General features: G+C 37.1%; 1 protein-coding gene and 1 pseudogene across 2 annotated transcripts in view; one reads left to right on the forward strand and one right to left on the reverse strand.

Annotated features, from left to right (window-relative positions):
• PTPN4 (protein tyrosine phosphatase non-receptor type 4) overlaps positions 1–20,269 on the forward strand; it is a 225,920-nt gene that overhangs the window by 69,985 nt on the left and 135,666 nt on the right. The gene's annotated exons all lie outside the window — the stretch shown is intronic.
• LOC118835749 lies at positions 16,706–17,899 on the reverse strand (annotated as a pseudogene).

Here is a 20,269-nt window from a genome sequence, read left to right on the forward strand (position 1 = left end):
AGTCAGGAACACCTGAGTTAAAATCCAAGACTTATTAGCTGTGTTACCCCGAACAAATTATTTAACCTCTGTTGGCCTATTTCATCATTGGTAAAATGTTCTTAATAATGGCACCTACCTCACAAGATTATGATGAAGATAATCAAATAAGAAAATATATTCTAAACAAACTTTAAACCACCACATAAATGCTAGTTCTTTACTGTTATTGTGCTGTTAATAATAATAGTAAATACTAAAGCTTTTCAGTACCTTATTATCTTGTAGTGATTATATCTATAGAGACTAGAAAGTCTGTGACTGGGACAAATAGCTGCACTGCAACTAGAAAACTTAAGTTGAAACAAGTATTTCAACTTGGTGATATATGTAATATATATAATGTATACATATATATTTATATACGCATCAATAAACTTAAAAACTTTCCCTTAGGGAGAGGATATACAGAGAAGTGGGAGGAAAGGTAATATGCAGGAAGTACTGGAACACCTATGTGGTCTCTAAGAACCACGAGTTCCCCCCAGGGTTTTTCCCTGGGCCCTCCTGAACTGAAACATTCATTGCCATGCACAAGATGGCATTCAGAACTGAGGGACCTAATCTGCATTGAAGTTTGAAAGCTTTTATACAAAGAAGTGAGCCACTTAAACAAGAATGCGTGGTGGGGCAAAAGAGAGCAGAAATAAGGTGAGTGCCCTTTGTACCATACATGTGGTAGGTAATGTTTCAAGAAGTTAATCTGTGCATCAGTCTTCTGAGAGAAAGACATTATGATCATTTTTCAACTTTGTGGCATGATCATGGGGAATTAATTTTTGATTTCCAAAGAAGCTGGCCGTGTGGATTGTAACCTCCTGAGCCTGCTATGGAACCATAAGACACTGTGATCCTGAGGTAGTGACTGACCAGAAGGCTATACCTGGCATTCAAGGCCTATAATTTGGCTTCAGCCTACTTTTCCAATTTTATCTGACAACTGTTACTCATTGTCTTCAAGCTAATAAGATTACTCATCACCTTCTGTTCTTGTCCTGCCCTGCACTGTGTTTGTGCCTTTGTTCTGGCCTGGTGCATAGTAGGGGACACATAAATGATAGTTGTTGTTATAGACACGGAGGATGTCCTTGCTTGAAAAGGAGGTAGGTGGACCAGTAATGTGGGAAGAATGAGAGATAACAGATGGACATCCTGAGTGTGTTTTTGTTTCTTGTTCTGCTTTTGAGAAATGCTGTTTAATTCCTGATGGTTGGGTTTATCTGTCATAATGAAGAGAAACCATTTTCAGTTTTTTATTTATTGTGGTTTGTTGGATGGCTTTCTTGGCAACCATAGATGTTTGGATAAGTGAGGAACTAAAATCAGGACGTATAAAATTTTACTTCTTTGGGTGAATGAGGTACTCTGACTCAAAATATTTATTTGTAAATTAAGGAATGAAGAGTGCAGAATTTACTTGCTAATAGGAGAGGAAGACAGTTTAATGGAACTCTACTTCATTAAAGGAACAAATTAAAATCTTCATTGTTTACAGAGACAGATGGATAGCCAAATCTATTTTGAATGTTAAGACTGTGAGCATATATAAAATCTTACAGTGAAAAATTGTTTTTGTTTTAGGTTTCTTTATTTTAACTTAGTCCAGTTTTGCATACACCCACCCCTCAAAAATATGAAATTTTACTGTCACCCAAATTTAGTAAATTTTCTTATCCAGATCACAACACTTGCTCTCTACTGTTCTGTTCATGGGACATAGTCAATGAGTGTGAAAATTATGCTATATTGAAATAATAATCTACTATGAGAACCATCAATTTTATGCTTTAAACATTTTAGGGTAAATATATTTTTCTTTATTGCTCATAAATGTTGACTGGTCTATAAAGCTTTATATTCTTGGTGTTGACCTGGGTCTTTATAACCTTATTTTTGTGGGATTTTATTTATTATTCTGGATTTAAATTTAATATACAAAATAGAACACAAAAAGAGAATTGTATATATAAAATTCTACACTGCTTGCTTTTAAAATATGTATTTTATACACACATATATATAAAAACAAATTCAATTTTAAAAATATCTCACTTGTCCATTTTTCTTTCTGTACAACTGTGCACTTTTTGAAATGTTTCAATGGCCCTCCTCTTTTTTCCTTTTTTTTTTTTTGTTTCACCATCTCTGTGCCCTGTCCTCCCAACCCTCCCTCCTCAATAATTAAAAACAGAAGGAAAAAAAAACCTATTGTAACAAATAAGTATAATCAAGTAAAACAAATCTACACACTGAGAATGTCCACAAATGTATGTCAGCTTCCTCTCCATCAGTCTATCACCTCTCTGTCATGGGTAACGTGTTTCATCATAGTTCCTCTAGAGTCTTGATCAATTACTGCTTTTATCAGAGTCCCTAAGTCTGTAAAAATTGTTTTTCTTTAAAATTTTATTTTCATTTTATATCTCATTCTGATCCTGCTCACTTCATCAGATCCTGCTTCCCAGAATTCCCTGAAATTTTTTTTCTATTATTTCTGTTTGCATAGTAATAATATCATTATCATTTAATTGGAGAGAATCTTAGGGAACTGGCCTCAATATTATTAAGGGCCTTATTTTAATACAAGTATAAAAGAGAAATTTATTTTTGTTATAAGGAATTTGATACTTTATTACTAGACATCCATAAAATATCAAATACTATTTTAAAATTTGGTGATCCATTTTAAGAATGTCAGTCCATAATGTGCATCTCAATAGAGCTTAGATTCAAGGATCGTCAGTGTATTTTAGATAGGCTTTTATTTGGTAAGAAAACTATATAAAGCAATCACAAGAAGAATCACATCTGAACACTTTTGTTGTTATTCAGTGTTTTAGTTGTTTCTGACTCTTTTTGATTCCATGGTCTTAATAAGTGCTTAATAAGTATTATTTGGTTGGTATTGAATAAGATAGAAATGCCTGCATTCACATGAACAGAAATGGCTGTAGGCCAGGAAAGACAATTATTTAGGGATACAGGGGAGGAGAAAGTCAGAGGAATCTTTATAATTTCCAAACAGAAATTATTATTTGACATTTTTAAGAAATTAAAACATAATCTGTACTAGTTATTATTCATTGTAAGGAGTTATAAGTTGCTTGATGTAGAATTGGGAATTGGAAGTGTGCTTATGAGCCTTTATTTTGTAGTACTTGACAGTTAGATTGGTGTGTGGAAGATAGTTTTCCCGTTCTAGTATTTCTGGTTTATACACTTTGAAATTACATTATTGTCAAAATTGCTTGCTATTTTAGTGAATTAAAAGTTTCTTTACATATATATATATATATTTTTTTTTTTGCTTTACTTACTTTTACAAATACCAAAAAGCTACAGAGTTTACTTCAATGGTGATTTTGTTTTCTTAATCCCAGAAAGTAACTCTAGGTCAGATGTACACATATTTAAAAGCCTAAAGAGTTGTATTTTTTTTTTAGTTTTTTATTACACATTCATTTTTAAAACTTTGAGTTCCATATTCTCCCCAACCCTTTCCCCACCCAGTGAGAAGGCAAGCAGTATGATACTCGTCATGTATGTGAGGATATGCAAAACATATTTCTGTGTTGGCCTTGTTGCCCCCCCAAAAGCAAGAAAATGTAAAAAGTGGAAAGAAATGCTTCATTCTGTGCTCAGAACTCGCCATCTAAAGGTGGATAGCACTTTTCTTTTTTTATATTTTAAAAGCCAGGACCCTTTAGATAAACTTAGTTCAGATTATTGTATTTATTCCAACATAACTAAAGTACCATTTAAAAGGAAAAAAGTTCACCTAGGCTTAAGTAATTCAGATAGCCTTCCCTGCAAGGGTTCAAATGGAGAGTTTTTACTCTAGTTTTTTAATAATGTTTTTCGACAATGAATATGGTGTCAAATATGTGTATATGATGCCAACCAAGTAGATCAAAGTGAATCTCCTTACACCTCATAAGTTGACCACTTGTTTCATGTATGTGACCATAGATTTCCAGTTCTATTGACTTTTTTCCCTCTAGCTTCTTTGTTTTTACTGAATTGCCTGAATTGATTGGTATGCAGACATTGCAGAAAGCCAGATTTTGGGTGGTTCTGCACTCATTGAAATGAATCTAGAGTCAATACAGTGCTGTTTCACAGGTAGATCAATGATATGGCCAGTGCATGTGGCTCCAGGGACTTTTGTGTTGACTACCAGCTGAAAAAACTATTTGGCAGAACTAAATGGCCACTTCTGTCTTTATATGTCACAGAGTTTTGTTTTATACATCTGACCTCTTTTCCCTTTTTTCTTCTTTATTTTTTTAGTTAATTAATTAATTTTTAATTTTAGTTTACATCATTTAGTTCCTCAGGTTTTTGAGTTTCAGATTTTCTCCCCCTCTTCCTCCCCCCCCCCAAGACAGCATGTAATCCAATATAGGTTCTACATATACCTTCACACTAAACATTTTCACAATAGTCAGGTTGTAAAGAAGAACTGTAACCAATGGAATGAACCACGAGAAAGAAGAAACAAAACAGAAACAAAAACCAAACAAACAAAAAAAAGCAAATAGTTTGCTTCAATCTGCATTCAGACTCCCCTAGTCCCAACAGGCCTGGCTAGTCTCTCCTGGCATGGGATTGAAGTTAGTTCCAATTGCAGACTGAGGGGATGGACTCTATAGGAAATCACCTGCCCTGCCCTCCGTCCCTGTTATTGGGGGGCAGCCCTGTTGGGTGCCTTAAAACCGTTTCCCTAATGCTAAGAATTTCCTGTCCTGCACCAGGATGGGACTTTCAACTACCCCCCCCCCCCAAAGCGGGAGATGACTGTCACGCCTTGGGCAGCAGCAGGCTCTGGGTCAGTCTGTACTGTGGTAGGTGTGGGGGGGACAAGGGCTGGGGCACAGAGGAAATCTTAGGGAGGCATTAATTTTGGACCAAAATTGCCTTGTTCCCGAGGGAGGAGAGCCCACTAATCTGGTTCTGATAGGCCCAGAAGGACTCCCCACTCCCACCCCCTCGTTTCTTCTCCACTCCCCCACCCTCCACCAGCCATAGGCAGCAGAAACCGGCCTGATACCCCAGTCTTGTTTCTTTAGCTACTTGTCCTAATCCTCTGCCCCTTGTCACTGTCTACTTGCTCTCACCCTCCCCCCCACCAATCCCTGCAGGCCTCTGGCCATGCCCGTTAATACATGCCTGTATTAACCACCTTGTGCCCCACACCCTACCCTACCCTTGCTCTGATTCATATTTATATTGTGCCAAGTCTGATGGTGGGACAGGAGTGTCCCCTTTCACTCAGTTTCTGTTGACTTCCTCACCTAGACCATCCCTTTTTCCAGTGACTCCCATTCTAGGTAGATAGTACTTATTTTAAGAAAAGCTCCATTTATTTCTGTCCTTTCTAGTGTTTTTAATAGAAATGAGTGTTGTACTGTATCAAAAGCTTTTATGATTATTTTTGTTGGTTTTTTTTAATTGATAGGGCCATTTGTCCGTACAGTTTTCCTAATATTGAACCATCCCTGCATTCTTGCTGTTAATACCACCCAGTCATTTGTATTGTAAAATCTTTATGATAGATTGCTCTAATCTCTTTGCTAGTATTTTATTTAAAATTTTTGCATCAATATTCATTAGGGAAATTAGTCTGTAGTTTTCTTTCTCCATTTTTACCCTCTCTGATTTAGATATCAAAACTATATTTGTTTTCTAGAAGGAATTTGGTAAGAGACCTTTAGTTTTTCAAATAGTTTATATAATATTGGAACCAGTAGTTGTTTCATTATTTGGTTGAATTCACTTCTGAATCCATCTGGTCCAGGGATTTTTCTTAGGGAGCTCATTTATAGCTTTTTCAATTTCTTTTTCTAAGGTAAATTTATTTAAGTATTCTATTTCCTCTTCTGTTTATCTGACCAATTCATGTTTTTGTAAATATTCATCCATTTTGCTTAGATTATCTGTTATATTGTCATATAATTGAGTAAAATAGCTCTTAAAATTGCTTTAACTTCATTTTTATTGGTGCTGTATTCACACTTTTCATTTGTGCTTTAGTATGGTTTCCTACTCTATTTTTAAAATCAAATTAACCAGTGGAATCTGGCTATAATATTCCTGGGACTTTTCATTCTGGGATCTCTTTCAGGAGGTAATTGGTGGATTCTTTCTATTTCTGTTTTGCTCTCTGTTTCTAAGATATTGGAGTAATTTTATAATTTCTTGAAATATGTCTAGGCTCTTTTTTTTAATCATGGCTTTTGTATAGTCTAACATTTCTTAAATTATCTCTCCTTGATCTGTTTTCCAGGTCAGTTGTTTTTTGTATGAGATGTTCCACATTTTCATTTTTTTTCTTTCATTCTTTTGACTTTGTTTTATTGTTTCTTGATGTGTTTGGAGTCATAAGCTTCCATTTGGCCAATTCTACTTTTTAAGTTACTTTCATTAGTAAAGTTTTGTGCCTCTTGCCATTTGTACAATTCTGTTTTTTATTTTCTTCAGCATTTTTTTTTGCCTATTTTACCAAGTTAAAATTTATCCTTTCCATAATTTTCTTGCGTTTCTCTCATTTCTTTTCTCATTTTTTTATTTACAACTCTTACTTGATTTTTAAAATCTTATTGCCCCTCTTTTTTAGCTCTTCCAAGAATTCTTGTTGGTTCTGTGTCCAGCCTGCAGTTTTTCTCCCTTTGAGACTTTGCTTGTAGATATTTTCAAATCCTTGGCTTGAGCTTCTCTGTTGCCATAGTAGATTTTTATCATCTGGTCCTTTATTTTGGTGGTGGTGTCTCTTGCTTATTTTCCCAGCCTCTTTCTTGACTTTGAACTGTGTGTTAGAGTTGGGTTCTGCTGTCCCAGGGGACGTGGGGTATACTGTTTCATGCTTCAGCTTTTTTTACCTTGCTATTTTCAAAGCTAATTCTGGGAAACTTACAGTTTTCACTGCTTCCAGGTGGTGTGTTCTGGGGAGCAGTATGATCATTGCTTTCTTGGTCTGTCCTCTAATCCTTATCCAGGTAGGAGCCTTGTTCCCTTACGACTTCAAGCCCCAGTGCTCCTTCTTTCTTGGCATTGCCACCCCAGCAATTGTTCCCTTGCTATCACAAGTGTTCCTCTTTGCCCTGGAACTGTTACCTGGTGCTGGGTAATGGGCAGTGGGGCAGTGGAGTTGCCAGACATCACCCAGTTTCACACCCAGTGCCAGAACGTGGGTCTCCTGGAATCTCTACCTGACCAGTTATCCAATACCCTTATCGTGTCTAGATGGTAAGAACTCCTGAAATTGCTACAGCTGCCACTTTTGTTGCCTCCAAGGCTTACAGCTAGTGTTGCACTCCCAGCCAGCTCCTACCCCGTTGTCAGAGACTCTTCTGACCAAAGTTCTCTTGGGCTGAAAAATTGTCTCACCCCAACTTTTGGCTATGCTCCTTCAAAATTCTATTGACACTTATTTTAAAGTTCTTTGGACATTAATGTTGTGAAAGTTTGACTGGAATGCTCCTTCTACTCTACCATCTTGGCTTCCATATGGAGTTGTATCTTTTAAAAATATGATTTCAGAAAATTCATAGAGTTGTTTGATCCACTGAGAATTGACAAGTCGTTCATCTAAATCTGTAAACATCTTGTATTGCTTAAATAGCCACTTTATATAGCTCCTTTTCCCCCCCTTTGGAATTATATTAACATCAGCCAAAAGCATAGTTTACTTGATGTTTTCCACCAAAAAATAAATTTGGTTATAGTAATATGAAACAGTAAAGGCCGTAAGATGTTATAAAGGGTTTTTTTGGAGACAGTCAGGGTTAAGTGACTTGCCTAGGTCACACAGCTAGTAAGGCTGGATTTGTGCTCAGGTTCTCCTAAGTACAGAGCTGGTGCTCTCTCTGCTGTGCCCCCTACCTGCCTTGCATTATAAATACTTTTTTTTGACAGATCTTTAATCGGCAAGCTTTCTCAATAGAGGAATCTATTTTGTATTCTAGACAGTTTAGAATGCCTTATTCTTTACCAGGATTTGTCTTCATTGATTTTAAGTTAGAACTAAATACTCACCTCTCTAGGACTTAAAATGCAATGTGATACTGTTCTTTCCATTTATCTAGTTATACTCACTGTATATGCTCCCTTCTACATAAAGCCTTTCCTAACCTGCCAGCTGCTAGTGGCATCTCTCCCATAACTACTTTGTATTTGTTTTGCATCTGGTGTGTATACACATACATACACACACCCATTAGAATGTGTGCTCCTTATAGGTGGGAGCTAATTTACATTTGTCTTTATTTTTCCATTGTTTAGCATACTGCCTGAGACATGTTAAGTGCATAATAAATGCCTATTGATTCATTTGATCCTGAATTGTGTATAAGATACGATGTCTTTTTTTATGTTCTACGCATTGTTCTAGAAATTTTTTTTGTCTCATAATAATGTTAAAATTTTGAATGTCTAGTGATATATTGTTATTTGGATACAATTTTGCAAATAAATAATGATAATGCTAATTACTTTCGATTAGCTTTGCAATTCAATATTGATGTGAAATTATGTAATGGTCACCATTTAAAATTTTTTTTTTTAGTTACCTACTGTCATTTGATGTATTGATACATGATTTACTTCTCTTTTTTTACTCTGCCTTTTTTGAGGCAAAAATCAGAAATATGGTCCTTTAAAAATAGTAAGATGTATTTAATTATACTGAAAGATTTCTTCTGATATATATATGCATGTATATCTATCTACACAAGTGTGTATTTGTCTTTTACCTTAGAAAAATCCATTAATGTCTTGTAAAACAACTGTTAAGAATAGATAGAATCATAGAGTGAGAACTGGAATTGATTGTCAGAAGCCTTCTAGTCCACCACTCCCCTTATTTGATAATGAGGAACCTGAGGCAGGGAGGTTAATTGATTTGCCCAAGGTCACACCTGGTAGGATTTAATCTAGGTCTTTTCATTCTAGAGCTAGTGTTCTTTCTACTGTTCCTTGTTTTCTAACTCAGAAGAATGTTTGAGCAGGGAGAGGAACTATTCTTTTATTTCTCTTCCTTCTCCCTCCATTCCCAGTACAGTGAATATTAAACTTAATTTTTCCTTTATTGATAATTAATAACATGTATTAGGAATTAGCAATAGTGGGGTATCAAAGAGTATATAATATTCTGATTTCAATTTATTGATTCATTATTCTGAAAATGTAAATTCCTCTTGTCACAGACATCCTTAAAACTACTTGAGCTGACTAGAGGTGCTTTATAAATGTCTGTTAATTGATTTGCTACTTCCAAAGGAGGCCCAGCTGAATGGAGCTGCCTCTGGGTACTTGTTAGTTCCATGAATATTAGTAAACAAAGGCTCTGGTCAAACTTCAGTCCTAGCAATTCTCAGACATATGGCAGGAACCCAGAGTCAGAATGGCTCCCCAGCCCAGCAGCGTTGAAAGACCCTAGGCAAAACTCAGAGCAGATGGAAAGTTGAGACTCTTGGAACCCTGTGGTAAAAGAGAGTTCCCAATCAACAAAATAATCCATTGGGCAGCTCAGTGTCCCTTAAAGGAGGGACCTAGTCTTTGTCTCCATACTCAGTGCCAGACAGGTTCTCCATCCTAGATGCTGAGAGAGGATGAAATGAGTAAAGCAAGAAAAATACTAAATACTATCAGGAAAATGACTTGTTTTGAGAGGGACATCTGGAGGGTAATCCCTAAGTTGTGACACTACAATAAGTCCAGGTAAAACCTGGGAGGAAAAAAATGTCTCAGCCACAGGGATTGCAGGAGTACCTAGAAGAAATGAAATGAAATACAGAATAGAAAAGCTAAGGAGGAAAGAATGGTAAGGAGAATTGATCTCTTAGAAGAGATGAGGGAAAATCTCACTCAAAAACCGAATCCCATGAAAATTAGTATGGTCCAGACAGAAAACAATGACTCAATAATATAATAAAAAATAATAAGACCCAAAGATTGAAAAAAAACAGAAGAAAATGTAAGAAATATCATGATAAATTCAACTTATCTGGAAAACAGATTAAGAAGAGATAATCTGATAATTACCAGTCTATCTGAAAACTATTATCAAAAAGTCTGTATGCTGTATTTCAAAAAGTATAAATGAAAACTGCCCCTAATTTTTAGAACCAGAGGTTAAATTGGAAATAGAAGCAATCCACCCATCACCTTCAAAAAGAAACCACAAAATGAAAATATTCAAGAACATCCGAGTAAAATTCCAAAGCTTCCAGATTAAAGAAAAAACACTACAAGTAGCCAAAAAGAAGTTCCAAGTACCAAGGGGCTACAAGAAAACTCACAGAGACTTAGCAGTTGCCACTTTGAAAGAGAGGAGAGCTTGGGATCCAGTATTAAAATGGAAGACATAAAAGTTACAACCAAGGATAATTTACCTGCCAACACTAAATAGAATCCTACAGGGGAAAAGAAGAAATTTACAATTACCAAGCATTCTAAATGAAAACACCAGAGCTGAGGACATATTTTGTAATGGAAACACAGGCACTAAAAGCAACATGGAAAGATAGGTACACATTTGTTTAATTGGATGGGAATCTTTGGGGATGAATTGTTAACCTGTTAATTTGGGGATAAGAGACACATGTCTTCTCACAACCCTAATATCTTTAAGGGTCATAGAGAAAGGTAAAAATGACAAAAGGATAATCGATGGTATTAGTCTGTTTTAATGGTTTTAGAAGAAAAAAATTAGAATGGGGTTATATAGGGAGAGGAAGGGAGAAGAAGCAGAAATCATTATGGCATAATAGAAGTGTACATAGATAAAAGTGAGGCAGAACAGAATGGGTATTCTGGGAAATGAGTTTAGCAGCTGAGTAGAGTGGATTGGGGCAGACGCCAATTCAGAGGCTTTTGTAATGGCACAGGTGAGAATTGTTGAGGGCCTAGCCTAGGTTTGTGTCTGTGTGAATGAGTGGAGAGAAAGGAACAAACGTGAGGTATGTTTTAGAGAAAAAAAGGACAAGATTTGGCTCTAATTAGATATGGGGGGTGAATAAGATGAGGGACTGAGGATGGTACTACCATTGTAAGCCTGAGGTCCTTGAAAATATTGGGGAAGTTTGTGAGAGGGATGGCTTTGTTGGAGAAGATGAGACATGCTGAGTTTGAAATAACCTATTGGACATCTAATTCTAAATGTCCAGTGCAGCCAGTTGATGATACAAGACTAGAGCTTAGAATAAAGACTAGGGCTAGATATAGATTGACTTGGAAATCTGGATCAAAGTGGTACTTAAACCTAGGGGAGCTGTTAAGATCTACAAGTGAGAGGGTTTAGAAGTCAAAGGGCAGAGGTCCCTTGGGACTACCCCAAGTCTCAGTCATCGACCCTCTCTCCTATGTGTTCTGTTCTCATTTCTTTGCAAATGACTCATACATGTACATCTAATTCTAATTTCTCTCTTCTGAATTCCATTCTTTCATTTCTAACTGCTTGCGGGATACTTCCACCTGGATATCTCACAAGTGTCTAAAATTCAACGTGTTAAAAATGGAATTCATCTCTTTCCCCTTAAACCTGACTCCTAACTTTCTTTTTATTTTGAAAGCACTAATATCCTACCACTTGCCCAGATTCACAACCTTGGAGTAATGCTCAATCCTACTTCAACCCCATATCCAGGCAGAGAGAAAGGTGTGAATAATTGTTGTCTTGCCATTTCTACCTCCATAACATTTTTTCACATTATTGGACACTTCTTTCCACTTACGGTCATTATTCTAGTTCAAGTTCTCATTTGTCATCTGGACTATAGCTACACCCTCAAAATTTTGTTTCCGGTCCCCATACCTCAATTAGCCAGTACTTATTTCCTATAGCTGCCAAAATCATTTACTTATGGCATAGGTCTAACCTTGCCACAATATTTTTCTGTAATTTCCTGTGGTTTCTAAGATAAAATTCCTTAGCCTAGCATATAAAGCCTTCTGCATTCTGGTCTTTAATTTAGCTTTTTAGCCTTATTTCTTATTACTCTACTTATTGCAGTTCACACCCCATCCAAACTGTTTAGCTTTTCACTGAATTTGACATCCTGTCTTTGAATTTGACATCCCCACCAAACCTTTATGTAGCCCATTTCCCATGATGATAGTGCATCCTTTTCTCTTTCTCAGCTTTTGTCTCCCCTTAAGGCTCAGCTCCGGTGCCAACTCTTATGTGAAGTCTTCCTTGAAAGTTCTATTCTTTCCCCCACTTCTGTTCCCTATTCCTCCTCATATTGCCTTGTATTGATTTATCTGTGTCCATTTTATTTCTCATACTGGCATCCAGTAAATTGTGGACTTCTTCAAAGCAATTTCCCTTTTCCCCTTTATATTCTAACATTGTAAGTTAGATGTAATAGGCATTTAATATGTGTTGAATTGAAGTAGAAAGCGATCCATTGGTGTTTTGGAAGTCTCAGAGTAAATCCAATTTTGCTGCCTGGAGATCTGCTAGACTACATATTTAAGGTCCCCTTTGGCTATGAAGCTTATCAGTGATACACTATAAACTACCACTTGATTCACTGAAGAGACAATTAGATATTGATAAAGATATATAAATACTTTTATTTTATCTTAAATTGGTAATGACTTCAAATGGGTATAAATGATTAGATTATTCTAGTGTTCTTTTCAGTTATACTGTATTTGTATGTTTAAGTTTAAAAAGTCACCATACCTTTTAAGCTGAAGTAACTGTTGGTCTATTTTAGTGATTCTAACATTTATAAACAAAGATAGTTTATTTTAAATTGTTTATGATGGTTTGTAAACAAAGTTTCTTATCACTGGGAACTGCTGACCTCCTGAGCAAAATAAAAAAGAATCCTGTTTTGTATCCTTTTGTAAAGGGAAAAGTCCTATATCACTTCCTGATTTCTTTTATTTTAAATTAGTATTTAACTTTTTCCCAATTACATGTACAATTTTTAATGTTTGTTTTTTAAAATTTTCAGTGCCATATTCTCTAACTTTTCTTTCCCCCATCCCCATTGAGAAGGCAAGCAATTCGATATACGTTATACACATGTAATAATGCATAACATGTTGCCATTTTAGTCATGTTGTGAAAGAAACACAAGCCAAAAAACAAACAAACAAAACCCCAAGAAAAATAAAGATTAAAAAAAGTATACTTCAGTCTTTATTCAGACTTTGTTGGTTCTTTCCCTGGTGATGGATAGCATTTTTTATCATCATCAATTTCTTTTTTTTAAATAGTATTTTATTTTTTCCAATTACATGTAAAGATAATTTTCAGCATTCATTTTTATAAAATTTTGAGCTACAAATTTTTTCTCCCTCTCTCCTTCCCATCACCTCTCCCCAAATGGCAAGCAATCTGATACAGGTTATACATGTGCAATCAGTCGTGTAAACATATTTCCACGTTAGCCATGTTGTAAAAGAAGAAACAGAACAAAAGGGAAAAGACACACAAAAAGGTGAAAATAGTTTGCTTTGATCTGCATTCAGACTCCATACTTCTTTTTCTGGGTGTGGATAGTATTTTTCCATCATGAATCTTTTGGAATTGTCTTGGATGATTGTATTGCTGAGAAGAACTAAATCAGTCATAGTTGATCATTATACAATATTGCTGTTACTATATATATATACTGTTCTCCTGGTTCTACTCACTTCACTTTGCATCAGTTCATATAGGTCTTTCCAGGTCTTTCTGAGAGCATCCTGCTTGTCATTTCTTAAACCACAATAATAGTCCATCACAATCATATACCACAACTTGTTTAGCCCTTCCCCATGCCCCATGGGCATCCCTTCAATTTCCAATTCTTTGCCACCACTATGAGAGCTGGCATAAATATTTTTGTACGTATAGATACTTTTCCTTTTTGTTTTTTACTTTGGATACAGACCCACTAGTGGTATTGCTGGATTAAAGGGTATGCATGGTTTTATAGCCCTGTGGGCAGAGTTCCAAATTGTTCTACAAAATGGTTGAATCAGTATACAATTCCACCAACAGCATTAGGGTCTCAGTTTTCCCACATCTCCTTCAACATTTGTCATTTTCCTTTTCTGTCATTTTAACCAATCTGACAGTCATAGTGGGTATTTTGGAATGGTTGTAATTTTCATTTCTCTAATCAGTAGTGATTTAGAGTATGTTTTTCATATGATTATAGATAGATTTGATAACTTCATCTGAAAACTCCCTGTCCATATCATTTGACCATTTATCAATTGGGGAATGGCTCTTATTTTTATAAATTTCGACTGATATTTCTATATATTTGAGAGATGTCTTTATCAGATAAACTTACTATAATTTTTTTTTGCTGTTATGATTACTAATTGTATATTTCCATCCATCCTACTTTCCCTGTTTTTCCTAGTCTCTCTACTTTTACCTTGTTCATCCTCAAAAGTGTTTTGCCTCTGGCTACTGCCTCCCCCAGTCCACCCTCCTTTCTATCAACCCCCCTTCCCTTCCTCCTTTTCTGTATGGTAAGATAGATTTCTATACACGACCAACTGTGTATGTTATTACTTCTTTGAGTCAATTTCAATGATAGTTAGGTTCATGTGCTTCCCCCCCACACTTTTCTTTCCCTCCAGTGTAAAAATTCTTTCATGCCTCTATTTTTAAGTGAGATAATTTACCCCATTTTACCTTTCCCTTTCCCCTCCTCTCAGTGCATTTCTCTTTCCTACTGCAGAATATTATTTTTTTGGGTAATCATCCCATCATATTCAAATTATACCGTTGCCCTCTATGTATACTCCTTCTAACTGCCCTAATAATGAGAAAGCTCTTGGGAGTTATAAGTATCAGTTTAAGCTTATTGAATCCCTTATGACTTCTCTTTACTATTTACTTTTTTATGCTTCTCTTGACTCTTGTATTTGAAAGTCTCAATTTCTGTTTAGCTCTGGTCTTTTCCTCAGGAATACTGGAAGTCCTCTATTTCACTGAATGTCTATTTTTCCCCTGAAGTATTATACTGTTTTCCTGGGTAGGTGATTCTTGGTTGTAATCCTAGCTCTTTTGCCACCTGGCTTCTCATATTCTAAGCCCTCTGATCCTTTAATGTAGAAGCTGTTAAAATCTTGTGTTAATCTGACTGTGGCTCCATGATACTTGAAGTATTTCTTTCTGACTGCTTGCAGTATTTTTTCCTTGACGTAGGATCTATGGAATTTGGCTATAATATTCCTGGGAATTTTCATTTTGGGATCTCTTTCAGGAGGTGATAGGTGGATTCTTTCACCTCTGGTTCCTGAATTTTTCAGTTGGCCAGTTTTCCCTGTTAATTTCTTAAGATGATGTCTAGGTTCTTTTTTTTTTTTATCATGGCTTTCAAGTAGTTCATTAATTCTTAAATTATCTCTCCTGATCTATTTTCTAGATCAGTTGTTTTTCCAGTAAGATATTTCACATTTTTTCTATTTTTTTCATTCTTTTGATTTTGTTTTATTACTTCTTGATATCTCATAGAATCATTAGCTCCTGTTTGCCCAATTCCTCTTTTTTTTTAAGAAATTATTTTCTTCAGTAAACTTTTGTACCTCCTTTCCCACTTGGCCAGTTATACTTTTTTTTAGGAGTTCTTTTCTTCAGTGAATTTTTGTATGTCTTTTTTCATTTGGCCAATTCTGCTTTTTAAGGTGTTTTTCTCTTCATTGGATTTTGGTGCCTCTTTTTACCATTTGGCCTATTCTGGATTTGTTTTTTTTTTTCTTTTTGTTTTGCCTCAAAACATTTATTCAAAGTCAAAAAAAAAAAAAGGAAAGGAAAAAATGACCAGGGTGTGTATAACAATCTGGCTAGCAGCTTCTGTGGGGGTGTGAGATCCACCCACAGCTTCTGCCGGCATGCCGGGAAAGCACAGGTTCTTTTGATCTGCTTAACCAAGGAAAGCAAGGTGAAGGGGTTGACCAGCTTACTTTAATCCAGCATACAGACAGCATTCAGTTAGTTCAGGGGAAAATAGCCAGCACCCTGAACTTCAGAACATTCATTTAGTTCAGGGGAAAAAACCAGCACGCTGAACTTGAGAACAACATACAAACAAATTACAAATATCAACAGACAGACCCAATACAATTCATAGTTACCAACATCTAGGTTCAGCCCAAGAGCTTGGAACAAGGGCTGGCCCAGAGTCACGCTCGCCACCACTGCTGCTCCAACCAAAAAGGGATCTTCAAGCTGTCTTCTCTCCTCTTATAGAGTTTTTGACATCATCAAGCGTCTCCTGAATGACCAGAGCTGATTGGTTCTTGAGTTGGCCCCTCCCCTTAGGACCCTGGGAGGTTCACATCCACGTAGATCAGGTTAACGCCTAATAGGGCATGACTCTGGAGTTAACACCTCCCCTTAGCCAGCCCCATGAATCTCACAAAGAGGCGGACTTAAACCCACAGTGGTCTAAAAGCCTCTGCTGTCCCAGACATGTAAACTAGGCCCTCCCTGGAGTTAGCCCTACCTGGGGCCCCACCAAGGTTTCACACCTAACAGGGCTCTGAGCCTGGGGCCCAGCATCCAGCAAGGCTCAATGAGATAAACTGAGTCACTCAAAGAAAACAAAGGCCATTCTGCTTACAAGGTGTTCATCCCTTGTTCCACCCTCCCATTCAGTTCCTCCTCCCCCCATCCCAGAGAGCATACTAAATTAGGTGTGGAAACCCTTCAGATGAGGTCAGCCACATTGAGAGGCATCTCCTCAATGGAGGTGTTAAAGAAGGTCTCCATGTCTCAAAGAATCATTTTATCTTCTCTGTCACCATGTTGATGGCCATGCCTTTATGGCCAAAGTGCCCACCACAGCCAATTTTATGAATATAGTTCTTCCAGTTGGTGGGAAGGTCATAATTAATAAACAAAGATCAATGCCTCTAGCTAGTATAGGTCAGTGGTAATAAGCACTCAACTGGAAACTCCTTCATGATTACATCATGTTCTTTTTGGTCCATGTCTCAGTTCTTTGCAGAGATGGTAAAGTCATGGGCATGCATTTTCTCAGTGAGCCGATCCACCTTTCAGCAGGTATTAATGAAGATAACAGCTTGGGTAATAGCGTTTCATACGGATCTCACACAAGATATCTAGCTTCCGCTCGTCTTGTTCCACATTTATGTAAAACTGACAAATGCCTTCCAATGTCAATTCCTCCTTCTTGACTAAAATCCTGATAGGATCCCTCATAAACTTCTTGATCACTTCAAGCACATTTGAGGGCATGGTGGCTGATAGGAGTACCATCACCTGAGTATTGCCACCGAGTTTCTGGAATATGTCATAGATCTGATCCTTAAAACCATGACTCAACATTTCACCTGCTCCATCCAGAACAAACATCTTGTTGTATTTAGGAGGTAAGTATCGCCTGTTGAGCATGTCAAAGACATGACCTGGGATGCCAACAATGATATGGGGAGCTTCCACTTGCAACTTCTGAACCTCAGCCCTAACTTTTGTCCCTCCAATGCAGGCATGGCATAAGGCACCCATGTAGTCTCCCACTGCCACCACTACCTTTTGGATCTTTTGAGATAGCTCTCTAGTGGGTGCCAAAACCAAAGCCTGAGTGACCTTTAAGTCCCACTCAATCTGTTTCAAAGTGGAAATTGCAAAGGTAGCAGTCTTCCCAGTCCGATACTGGGCTTGAACACATCATAACCCTTGATACAAGGAAGAATTGCATGTTGCTGAATAGCAGATGGCTTCTCAAAACCATAGGCCTATATACCACGAAGAAGAGATTCTGAGAGGTTCATAATGAAAACTATCCACAATCTCACTCCAGTTACTCTCAATGATACCATCAGGGTCCATTCTATCAGGGCCATTGTCTCTGGATAAGGAATCCTTACTCATAGACATGATCCTCTATTCTGAATTTTAAGATATTATTTTCCTAAGGAATTTTTGTGCCTACTTTACCAAGCTGTTGACTAATTTTTCATGATTTTCTTGCAGCACTGTCATTTCTTTTCCCAGTTTTTCCTCTGCTTCTTTTATTTGACTTTTAAAAACCTTTCGGAGTTCTTCTAGGGATTCTTTTAGGACCTGAGACCAATTCACATTTGTCTTTGAGGCTTTTGATGTAGCAGTTTTGACTTTGTTTTCTTCTGAATTTGTGTCACCATAGTAACTTTCTGGTGTCAGGATCCTTTTTGTTGTTTGCTCGTTTTTATAGCCTATTTCTTGACTTTTAATTCTGCTAAAGTGGGACTCTGCATCTGGGGTGGCAGAGGCACTGTCCTAAACTTGAGGATTTTGTGCAATTGTTTTTAGAGCTAATTCTGGGGTCCTGAAAGTTTTTGCTTCTTCCAAGGTGGTGTGATATAAAAAGAGGTGCATTTTTATACTTTTCTTGCCTGTGCCCTGGTCTGTGAGTGACCACAAGCACTCTTTAGTCCTGGAACTGTGGCCAGGGTCCCTGTACCCCTCGACTACAAGCTCTGGTGTGCTAGTGTTCCTCTTCTTGTGCTGAGACCCAAGTCTGCCACCCAGATCCAAATTAGGGAAATGAAACAGAGTCCTGCCCCTCGTGCCAGCAAAGGGACCCCTATAATCTGCTGACCAATTGTTCAACCCTCTTACCCTCTGTTGGCTGAGAACTCTAGAAGCAGTTACTGCTGCTGCTGATTTAGTTGCCCCCAAGACCTGCTCCTGGTTGGCTGGGGCAGGGCCTGCACTGATACAGCCTATGCAGAACCATGTGCACTCCACTCTCACCCCAGTATGACAGAACTTTCCTGCCAACCTTGTAAGTTCTCTTATGCTGAAAAAGTATCTCTCCCCATCCTTTTGTGGGTTCTGCTTCTCTAGAATTTGAAGTCGTTTGGAGGGAAATTTGGGAGAGCTCAGTGGAGTCCCTGACATTTTGGTTGCCACTCCCTGGATTTCTAAAGTTCATTGCTTTATTCTGGTTATGTTTTGAAGCAAGGTCTACTTAAACAAATATGTACCTTCCCCACTAATTTGAAGGTTGTTGGTAAGATTAACTGACATAATATATGTAAAGAACTTCCAGAACCTTAAAAGCTTATTTAAATGCTATGTTCAATTTATCACTATGTCTAACTCTTTGTGACCCCATTTGGGGTTTTCTTAGCAAAGACACTGGAGTGGTTTGTCATTTCCTTTTCCAGCTCATTTTACAGATGACAAACTGAGGCAAATAGGTATTAAGAATGTTAAGGGGACCTTAAACTTGTCTTTTGAATTGCCATATTTTCCAGAAACACTGGACCTAGAGGAGGCATACTCAAAGACATTTCAGAGGACCATGAATTTTTTTTTCAACAGTTACATAGTGTGAGAGACAGACTCTCATTTATTTATTTTGCAGCCTCCAACGCTGTTTTTTTTATTTTTTATTTTTGGTTTATAACATTCAGTTCCACAAGTTTTTGAGTTCCAAATTTTCTCCCCCTCTCTCTTCTCTCCCCTCCCCACCAAGATGGCATGTAATCCAATGTAAGTTCTACATATACCTTCACATTAAACTTACTTACACAATAGTCAATTTGTAAAGAATTATAACCAATGGAATGAATCATGAGAAAGAAGAAACCAAACCAAAAAAGAAGGGGAAAAAAAAAGAAAGAGCAAATAGTTTGCCTCAATCAGACTCTGTAAATATTTCTCTGGATATAGCTTTTTCCATCATGAGTCTTTTGGAGCTGTCTTTGAACCTTGCATTGCTGAGAAGAGCCAAGTATATCAAAGTTAGTTATCACAGATATCGTATGTCTGTAATAGTGTATAATGTTCTCCTGGTTCTGCTCCCCTCACTCAGTATCAGATCATATAAGTCTTTCCAGGTTATTATGAAGTCTATCTGCTCCTCATTTCTTATAGCACAGTAGCGTTCCATTGCATTTATATACCACAACCGTGTTTAGCCATTCCCCAATTGATGGGCATGCCCTTGATTTCCAATTCTTTGCCACCACAAAAAGAGCTGCTATAAATATTTTTGTACATGTGGGTCTTGTTTCCATTTGTATGATCTCTTTGGGACACAGCCCTAGAAGTGGTATTGCTGGGTCAAAGGGTATGCACTTTTTTTATAGCCCTATGGACATAGTTCCAAATTGCTCTCCAGAATGGCTGGATCAGTTCACAACTCCACCCACAATGTAACAGTGTTCCAATTTTTCCACATCCTTTCCAGCATTTATGATTTTCCTGTTTTGTCATCTTGACCAATCTGACAGGAGAGATGTGGTACCTAAGAGTTGT

This window comes from Trichosurus vulpecula, chromosome 2 (assembly GCF_011100635.1).
Source record: "Trichosurus vulpecula isolate mTriVul1 chromosome 2, mTriVul1.pri, whole genome shotgun sequence".
Classification (NCBI taxonomy): domain Eukaryota; kingdom Metazoa; phylum Chordata; class Mammalia; order Diprotodontia; family Phalangeridae; genus Trichosurus; species Trichosurus vulpecula.